We start from the raw sequence: 8,945 nt of genomic DNA on the forward strand, positions 1-8,945 counted from the left end.
ATATGGTTTTTTTTTCTTTTTAAGTGTTGCCATGGTCATGGAGTCTCTTCACAGCAATGGAAACCATAACTAAGACAAATAAATGGCCATGCTAAAAATATTCATGTCAATGAATGGATGTTTGGATGGATGGATGGATGGATGGATGGATGGATGGATGGATGGGTGGGTGGATGGATAAGTAGTTTGATAAGAAAGACCAATAGTCTGGGTTGATAAATATATAAATTAATTCTTCAATGGTATCAGACTAACACAGACAATCAACTAGTAAAAAAAAACTTGGTTATATGGTTATTTTAATGGCAGTATTTTTAAAGTTACCAAATTTCCTCAAAAAGTCATTTGCAAACATGTCTTCTATGAGTGTCTGAATTTCATGGACACTGTTGTATAGCCTAATCTCTCATCAGAATGGAAGAACAGCTTGCTACACATGGTGTCACCTGTCCCACAGAGAAGAGCTGGCAGTTGGTTCCGCTCATTCATTAACACAATCCGCATACCAAATTGATGTTTTCCATTATTTACTTGCCTCTCATTAAAAACAAGGACAGAGCACCATTCAATTTTCAGAGCAAAACACCCAAGAGCTTCATACAATTATACATGACATAAAACTAAGCTTTGTTAAAATACCACATGTTTGCAAAATTTATCAATAATTGGTACAAAGTTTCACCAGAGGGGGCACATGTTTATTAATTTGCTTAATTCCTAATAATGTTTTTGCTATGGTAATATTGTATTCCTTTCTCTTACATTTAGCTTGGCATCTGACCAACTGAATTCATGCTTTTTAGCAAACTGTACAGGATTTAAAATTTAGTATGTCATTCAAGTTATTTGTTCTTAGATTTAGTATCCTTGCAGCCTTGTGGCCATGCTGCTTTCTAATGAGAATTTTATAAGATGCCTCAGAGGCTCATTACAATTTGAGCCTTTCCAGTCACATGGGTCCCATTTTAAAATGTAGCAATTTTGTGACTGAATTAGTGTTGGCTCTGGATAACACAGGCTTTTCTCCATAGAACCTCAAATTGCTTTTGTATCCAAGAATACCTGCCATGTGCATCATGGTAAAGCTCACTTTTTGAAATTAAGAAGTCCTTCTTCTCTCCTTCTTTATATATACTCATACCTCTCAAACTAATATGTTTACTACTCCTAGAGAGTCATAAGCAACCATTTATCAAAATTTGTAATTCTTACTTTAACCCTGAGAGTATCAACACTATTCTATTGAAGATATCAAAAAATCAGGATATTTGAAGGAAGTGTTCTGTGCATGTTGGGATGACCAAGTGGCAGTGGTACAGATCAATGTCCTCGGAGGTGATCAGGGCAACTGCAGGGATGAGACTAACAGAGATGTATGTCTCTGATTGAAAAGGAAATGATACAACAGGAGGTGGAACCAAGGAGAAACCATTTAAGCAGACTTAAAGGCTTTGATGACAGTTGGAAAAGAGCTGCTTCCCACAATTTCTGTGGATTCACAAAAGGAAGATGAGAGGTGGGCTGTCATTTCTAAGTCACAAACGAAGAACATTAAAAAAGATATGGCACAGAGAACAGTTAAAGAATTATTCTTGGGAGAAGAAAGAGGCAGAAGATACCTTACAAAGAGAAAAGAACCTGGAAGCAAAGAAAATTATCATTAAAAATGACCTGAGCCTGCCAGAGCCAGCATGTTTAAATATTTGTGCTTTAGGAGGACATAGAGGCCAAAGAGTGAAGGTGTTTGGCTGGGTCCACAGGTTTCATAGGCAAAGACAGAATTTGATGTTTCTGGCATTGCATGATGGTATAGGCTATCTTCAGTGTGTCTTCTCAGCTGACTTGTGTCAGTGTTACAATGGAGTAGTCTTTGTCTACTGAGAGTAGTGTGGCAGTATATGGAATATATACTAACTCCATAACCTGATAAACGAGTCTGATGTAGATGTCCCGCTCAGTAACTGGCACATGATTATCCGAGGAGAGAACATGTCCAAAATCTTGAAAGCACAGTCCGTGATCACCAGGTGCCTTAGGAATCACTCCTTCAACAGGCGTACAGTGAAGTTACTACTCTAACACTGGTGCAGACACAGGTGGAAGGTGGGGCCATACTCTTTAAGCTTGACTATTTCGGAAAAGAAGCGTTTTTGACCCAGTCCACACAGTTATACCTGGAGACCTGCCTTCCAGCCCTGGGATATAATTTCAGTATTGCCCAGTCATACAGAGTAAAACAGTCCAGAACATAAAAGCACCTGGCTGAATTCACTCATGTGAAAGTCGATTGTCCCTTCCTGACCATTGAGGACTTCCTGTTCCATTTAGAGGACCTAGTGTGTGAAATGGTGGACAGAGTCTGGAAGTCACCAGTGGCAAGCATAGTGCCTCAACTTGAACTTTAAACCCCTAAACAGTTTTTCTGATGGATGAACTAATCAGATGCTATTAGGTGGCTGAGGGAGCATGATGTAAAGAAAGAAGATGGGATGCTCTATGAATCTGGAGAGTATATTCCCGAAGCTCCTGAGAGATTGATGATAGAAACCATTAATGAACCAATCCTGCTATGTCAGTTTCCTGTGGAGATCAAGTTCTGTCAATTTCCTGTGGAGATCAAGTTCTTCTATACCCAGGGATGTCCTGAGAATCCTCAACTTAACTAAATCTGTTGACATGTTGGTGCCCAGTGTTGGTGGGATTGTGGGAGGCTTGATGAGCTCCTGGGACAGTGAAGAAATTCTACAAGGCTATAAAAAGGAAGGAATTGACCCTGCTCCTTATTGTTTACAGATGAGAGAAAATATGGTAATGTCCTCATGAGGCTATGGCTTGTTGGGCTTATGCAGGGTGTTTACCCACCAACCCCACAGTTCTCCAGAGTTTTCTTGAGTGCGAGCAGCAGGAAATATTAGATAGAAGGGTTTAGATTGTGGAGATAAACAGATAGAAAATAAAGGACAGCCTCAAGAGGACCTGGAACCTATTCCATTGGGCCCTGACTGTCTCTGCCCTAAGGCATTTATAGAAATGCCAAGGGGTTGGAGCAAAAGACCTCCCCCCAGCACAGCCAAGTGCAGACCATCTCAGACACCTGCACTCAGGCCCGTGGTCCTAATCATCCTTTCTATGAGGACCTGCTGGGTAAAGCCACGAGGAACCTGAAAACAGACTCCCACAGGCTTGGAAAGATTCCTGAGTTGGATTCTAACAGGTAGCACATCCAAGATGTATACTTATACCCTCAATTAGTCCAACCCTGAAGGCCATAACCAAGTACCCCTGACACATGAAGGAAGGGAAAATGTTCATGAAAAGATAAGATTGCCTCTGCAAAATAACAAAAATCTAAAATCATCCCTTGATTTCCCATTGGGTATAGTAGCTTTTTTCTGTCATTATGTTTTTTCTTCCTATATTACCATAAAAAGCAGTAAGTGTGACTTGAAAGTCAAGTGACATTGATGTCCCTTTAATAAAAATACTCATTACAAAATTTTGAGAAAATACGTGGCATGTCACTCTTTAGTTGGGGAGACATTTTATAGTACTGTAGGTTACAATCACTTTATTAAATAAACATAAATGGTTATATAGGTTTTTAAAAATATCAGGATATTTATCAACCATCACCTAGCTTGGAAACATATCCTTGAACTCAAAAACCTTGTTCTGTTTCTGTATCTTTCCAATACTAATATTTACAGTATTATATACTACTTCACCCCAAAGTACACATTACATATGTGAACAGCCTTTACTCCTGGAAAATATGTCAAGCATGTGTTGTTATTTGTACCCATTTGACCCAACAGTATAACTCTTATATTTTTTTACATGACTACCTGAATGCTTTATAATATACACTGAATTACATTTCAATTGTTCTACAAATAAAATTTTACTAATTCCTTTATCTATGACTATAATTTGATTACAAAGGCTACCTTTAAAAAATTCTGTGTTCTGTTGGTAACATGACTAGCACAGGGTAGACAAGCACATAGTATCCACATCTTCACTGGTTTAAGTTGATTATTCTTGTCAGTACTACTTGATATAAACCTGTTTCCTTATGTGTTGTTTTGTCTGGCAGCCACATGACATAGTTAGCTCATGTAACTTTTCCTGTTGGCTAAGTCTTCTAAGTCCTACTCACATGTGTAGCTAATGAAGCACTTTCCCACTTTTGTCCTGGATGTGTAGGGAAAAGTGCCTGATGTCCCCAGAGACCACTTCAGACATATCTTCAAATCATAGCTGTAGAAGTCACCTCTGAGTGGTTTTGTCCACAAAAACCAAGTTTTCAAATAATTTGAATTTCCTACTTTGGTTTATATCAATTAAGAATCCACCCATACATTAATATATCCACTCAACTGCCATTGATATAGAAGAGCACATACTCTCTAGCCTCTCTTCCTCTGACACCTATTTCTTGTCTCCTCCTACAGGCTCTACTGACTGGGGCACTGAAAGATTCCCCAACCTCTATTTGCAAACAAAGAATATGGGAGTTAACTCAGGCCAATAGCAGGTTGGTACTGATGAGTAAGTCTCCAAACTACAAAGACTGCTTGTAATGCAGAGATCACAGCTCCCTAAGAAGGTTTTTCAACATTAAACATCCACTCAGTACAACAAGTGCCCTGCATCAGCGTTCTATCACATGCTGCATCTTTCACTTCTTGTTTGTCCCATTTATCTCTTATTTTCTATGTTGACAAAATGGTAATGTGCAAACCTGGGGCCAGGCATTGATTTCTTGGGCTCCAAGCTATAAACAATTATTTTGAATATCTATCTCTATGTTTATTTAAGATGTGAAACATCCAAATAGTGAAAGATTCGAATTTTTCATTGTTTGACAACTTCATACATATAAAAAGTGAATTTTAGTCATTTTCACCCATATTCCCTTCTCTCATCTCCTGTTCATCCCCCTGTGACCCTTCTCTCCATCAAGCCTCCTACTTTTAGGCCTTATTTTTTTTTTTTTTTTTTTTTTTTGAGACAGGGTTTCTCTGTGTAGCTTTGCGCCTTTCCTGGGACTCACTTGGTAGTCCAGGCTGGCCTCGAACTCACAGAGATCCACCTGGCTCTGCCTCCCGAGTGCTGGGATTAAAGGCGTGCGCCACCACCGCCCGGCTAGGCCTTATTTTTATTTGTGACCCGTTGAATTTTAAATTAGGCTTTCTTGCTAGAGCATTGGTGGGAATTTATTAGAAGGAGCAAGGGCAACTTATCAGTGCTAGGCCCCTGAAGAGAATGATACCCCTCCTCCAAAAGTATGTAATTGCCTCAGGGAGGATGAAACATCATGAGCACCTCCCCATGCATTATGAAATGTAGGCTGCCCCACATTCAGATTACCACAGCTTTAGTGTGTTCATAAGTATAAAGTATATGCCATGTCCAAAATATGTCTTCTTTCACCTAGAATATTTGAATTCTTCATCTCTGTATTGTTAATTGCATATGATTTTTTTAGTGAAAAAACATTGATCATAATGATACTATTCAGTAACTGTATCATTTGACAGTTACATATAGTGTCAAAAGGCTTTCTAACTGAACAATTAATTCTTTTGAGGAAAGATGAGTGTGAAGAAAACTGGTTCAGTAATTGTAGTTACATACTGGGTAAAGAGGTCATTGAAATATTTTGCCTGTGGAGATTCCATACTTACTAGACACCACCCAAGGAGAGTCAAGGATAGCTATTCTTGCCTTCCATCTGAAATTGTAACTACCTAACTATTTCAGCTTCTATAATTCTGTGTGAAAATAATTGTTTGGTGATCATTTTAAACAGAAAACATATGTGATGATAGACTGCCTACTTACATTAAAATCAAATTTATAGTATATCAAATATAACCATTCACTTATAGAATATAGCTACAAGGAAGGTTAGATACTCCCTAGTTCTTGCTTTCCACTCACACTTTTCCAAGAGGAGACTGAGGTTCAAAGAGGCTAAAAAGCCTGTTGTAGGTAACAAGAAAAGGGAGCCACCATAATCCAAGACCTAAACATTTTCCTTTGGGTTGGTTTGCTTGTTTGTTTGTTTGATTGATTGTTTTATAGCATTCATATAAGAGTTTTAAAGGAATAAGAGCCTTGTGTTCTTGACTTAGAAATTCCCACAGAACTTAGTCTTTTAAACCACGGAAATATAGCAATGAAAGACAGTCTTTAAAGTCTGGTTTAGTCTCCCAATCCTTCAATATAAGATTTGTCTTATCCTCATGTATGAAAATACTTTCAGCCTTCTACTGTAGATGCTGTAAATCATAGTTATAACTGAATCCAATCTCTCATCTTCTCCACCCTGAAACTCTTGTCCCCAAACTTGTCATGTCCTTAGACAGGTATTCATCAAATTCCTTCCCTGCAGCCTAGCATACCAGTAGAGTGATTCCTTCACTGCAGGCAGTGTGCTCTCTAAGAGACAGCTCTGACCAGGACACTTCTGTGCTCCAACGTCTCCCTACAACTCCACAGGTTCTCCAAGATTCCATGGGGCTTGGTTCCCAACACTCCCATGTCTTTGTCTGAGGATCTCGTCTTTAGATCCCAATATGACCATCTAGACTTACTCATAAAACCTGATCTCTTTCCTACTTTGGTGTATTTTGCTTAATAGTGCCTCTACTTAGAGTATCTTGTCTCAGATATTTATTATATGTACCTTGACATTAATCATTCACCACTTCCTTCTTCCATTCTGTATACTTTTTATTCACCCTTTTTAATAGAAATTAACACTATCTGAAATGATTGTGTCAAAATTAAACACAAAGATACTGTGTCTTGCTTACAAGAATGTAAGGTCCATAAGACTAGAAAACAGGTGCTTCTCCTCTCAGTCTCCATGGCAGTAAAAATGTGTCTAATACTCACATAATGGTGAATCAGTATTTGTTTCATAAATGAATGTGCTCAATTATAAATCTTCATGATTAAAAAAGTCATTTTCTGCAAACATGTGCCATTATGATTTTTACTTCCCTTTCCCCAGCAGTTATCCTGTTAAGTAACTAAGCAATTCACCATTAATAGAGTCAATCAAGAAAGAAAGTCTACAGTTCAGGCTTTTACAGTACATTGAATTACCCCATATATTAAAATGTCGGGAACTTGAATGTCATAGCTATTTGGCTGCAAGTTATTTACTGCTTTTGGACCAAGAGATGGCTATGCTCAAATGATCTCATAATAGCAGAAAAGCTCACAGATAGTCTATTGTTAATTATATTATTACTTTATACATTGCAGGCAATGCCTAATTAGTCCCCATAGCATTTGTGCTTAAGAGTAAAGGTACCAAATGGCCTTAGAGACAGACATCATCATGAGTGCCTTTGGTACATGAATGAAGCTCTGTATGTTTAAAGAGGAAAGCTTATACTTCTTTTGAGATATGTACTGTCCAGCATATTGTACTCACTAGCCAAACACTAAAACACCATCTGAGTGTATGTTTTATTCAATTCAAGGTATTAGGATTATCCATAAAGTACCATGTGCTGTGGGATGTTCTGTATGGCAAATGTGTTGCTGATTAGTCAATAAATAAAATACTGATTGGCCATTGGCTAGGCAGGAAGTGTAGGCGGGACAAGGAGGAGAATAAAGCTGGGAAGTGGAAGGCTGAGTCGGAGAGACACTGCCAGCCGCCACAATGAGAAACAGCATGTGAAGATGTCGGTAAGCCACGAGCCATGTGGCAAGGTATAGATTAATGGAAATGGATTAATTTAAGCTGTAAGAACAGTTAGCAAGAAGCCTGCCACGGCCATACAGTTTGTAACCAATATAAGTCTCTGTGTTTACTTGGTCGGGTCTGAGCTGCTGTGGGACTGGCAGGTGATAGAGATTTGTCCTGACTGTGGGCCAGGCAGGAAAACTCCAGCTACAACCATGTAATGAAAAAAAGGCTTTTTTAAAAAAAATAAATATAACTGGTATCAGCCAGAGTGTAATTTAAGTTCATGTCCCATCTCCTAAGATGGACTTAAAAAAAACTTAGTGAGATCATTTAATATTTATGATTTTACTTATAAAAATCTCAAAAATAATAGTATCCACATTATGAACTATTTAGAACAAGTAAAAGAAGACAATTGATTAAAGTGAATAGCGTAATGACTATTACATTAAACTCACTGTCTATATGTTATTTATATTATTAAACATATGAAGGATCAATAAATAAGTCTTTATGAAGCTACAATGTTATAACATAATTGAGACAACGGAAGATAAAACAATGTCTGTGTAATATGACATTATGATTATTTACGTGAAATGGGGTGTAAAAACTGCAAGTATTAAATAAATATAAGGTAACATATTTGAGGTTTAAAAGAATGTTGCTAATTTAATGTAGCTAATGTAACTACCTAATTTGTTAATAAAGGAGTATGAAAGTAAGTGGCATAGCTAGAAAGTTAAAGTTTAGAAACTTAGAATTAAAAGTTAAAGGAGTCTTAGATGTGAAACATTATGTTAACTCCAAGTTCCTGTTATCTAGGTCCATTGATGTTTATCTTGCATTTCTTCTACTGAGTACAGCTCCCTTAGAGACTGACTCTTCAGAAAGATTTTATTATTCTCACTCTGGTGTCACCTGTGTCTGAGAATAAAAGAATTGCATTTTTTTCAAGTATTTTACCATTGTCTTACACTTCACTTCTACATATTTGCAAAGGCTCAAGTGTTTCTTAGATTCAGCTTTTGTTTCCTTTGCTATAACAGTTAACGGAAAGGATAATAATGAATCAAAAGAAGCAGAGATACGAACAAATACAATGATTTTTAAAGGAGGAAAATACATCTACTTCTAGACCACACAGAAGTAAAAAGATGTGTGGATTACTTGTTTCCCTCACATATTTTTTTGGTATGTAGTTTGGTTTTCTTTTTTTTTATTTTTATTT

The 8,945-nt window shown here is 37.4% G+C and overlaps 1 pseudogene; it reads left to right on the plus strand.

Moving 5' to 3' along the window:
• Positions 1 to 1,323: 1,323 nt before the first annotated feature.
• On the plus strand, positions 1,324 to 3,263 carry LOC128094996 (asparagine--tRNA ligase, cytoplasmic-like; annotated as a pseudogene).
• Positions 3,264 to 8,945: the final 5,682 nt, after the last annotated feature.

The sequence above is a fragment of the Peromyscus californicus genome, unplaced genomic scaffold (genome assembly GCF_007827085.1).
Source record: "Peromyscus californicus insignis strain IS unplaced genomic scaffold, ASM782708v3 Scaffold_4__1_contigs__length_199733344, whole genome shotgun sequence".
Classification (NCBI taxonomy): domain Eukaryota; kingdom Metazoa; phylum Chordata; class Mammalia; order Rodentia; family Cricetidae; genus Peromyscus; species Peromyscus californicus.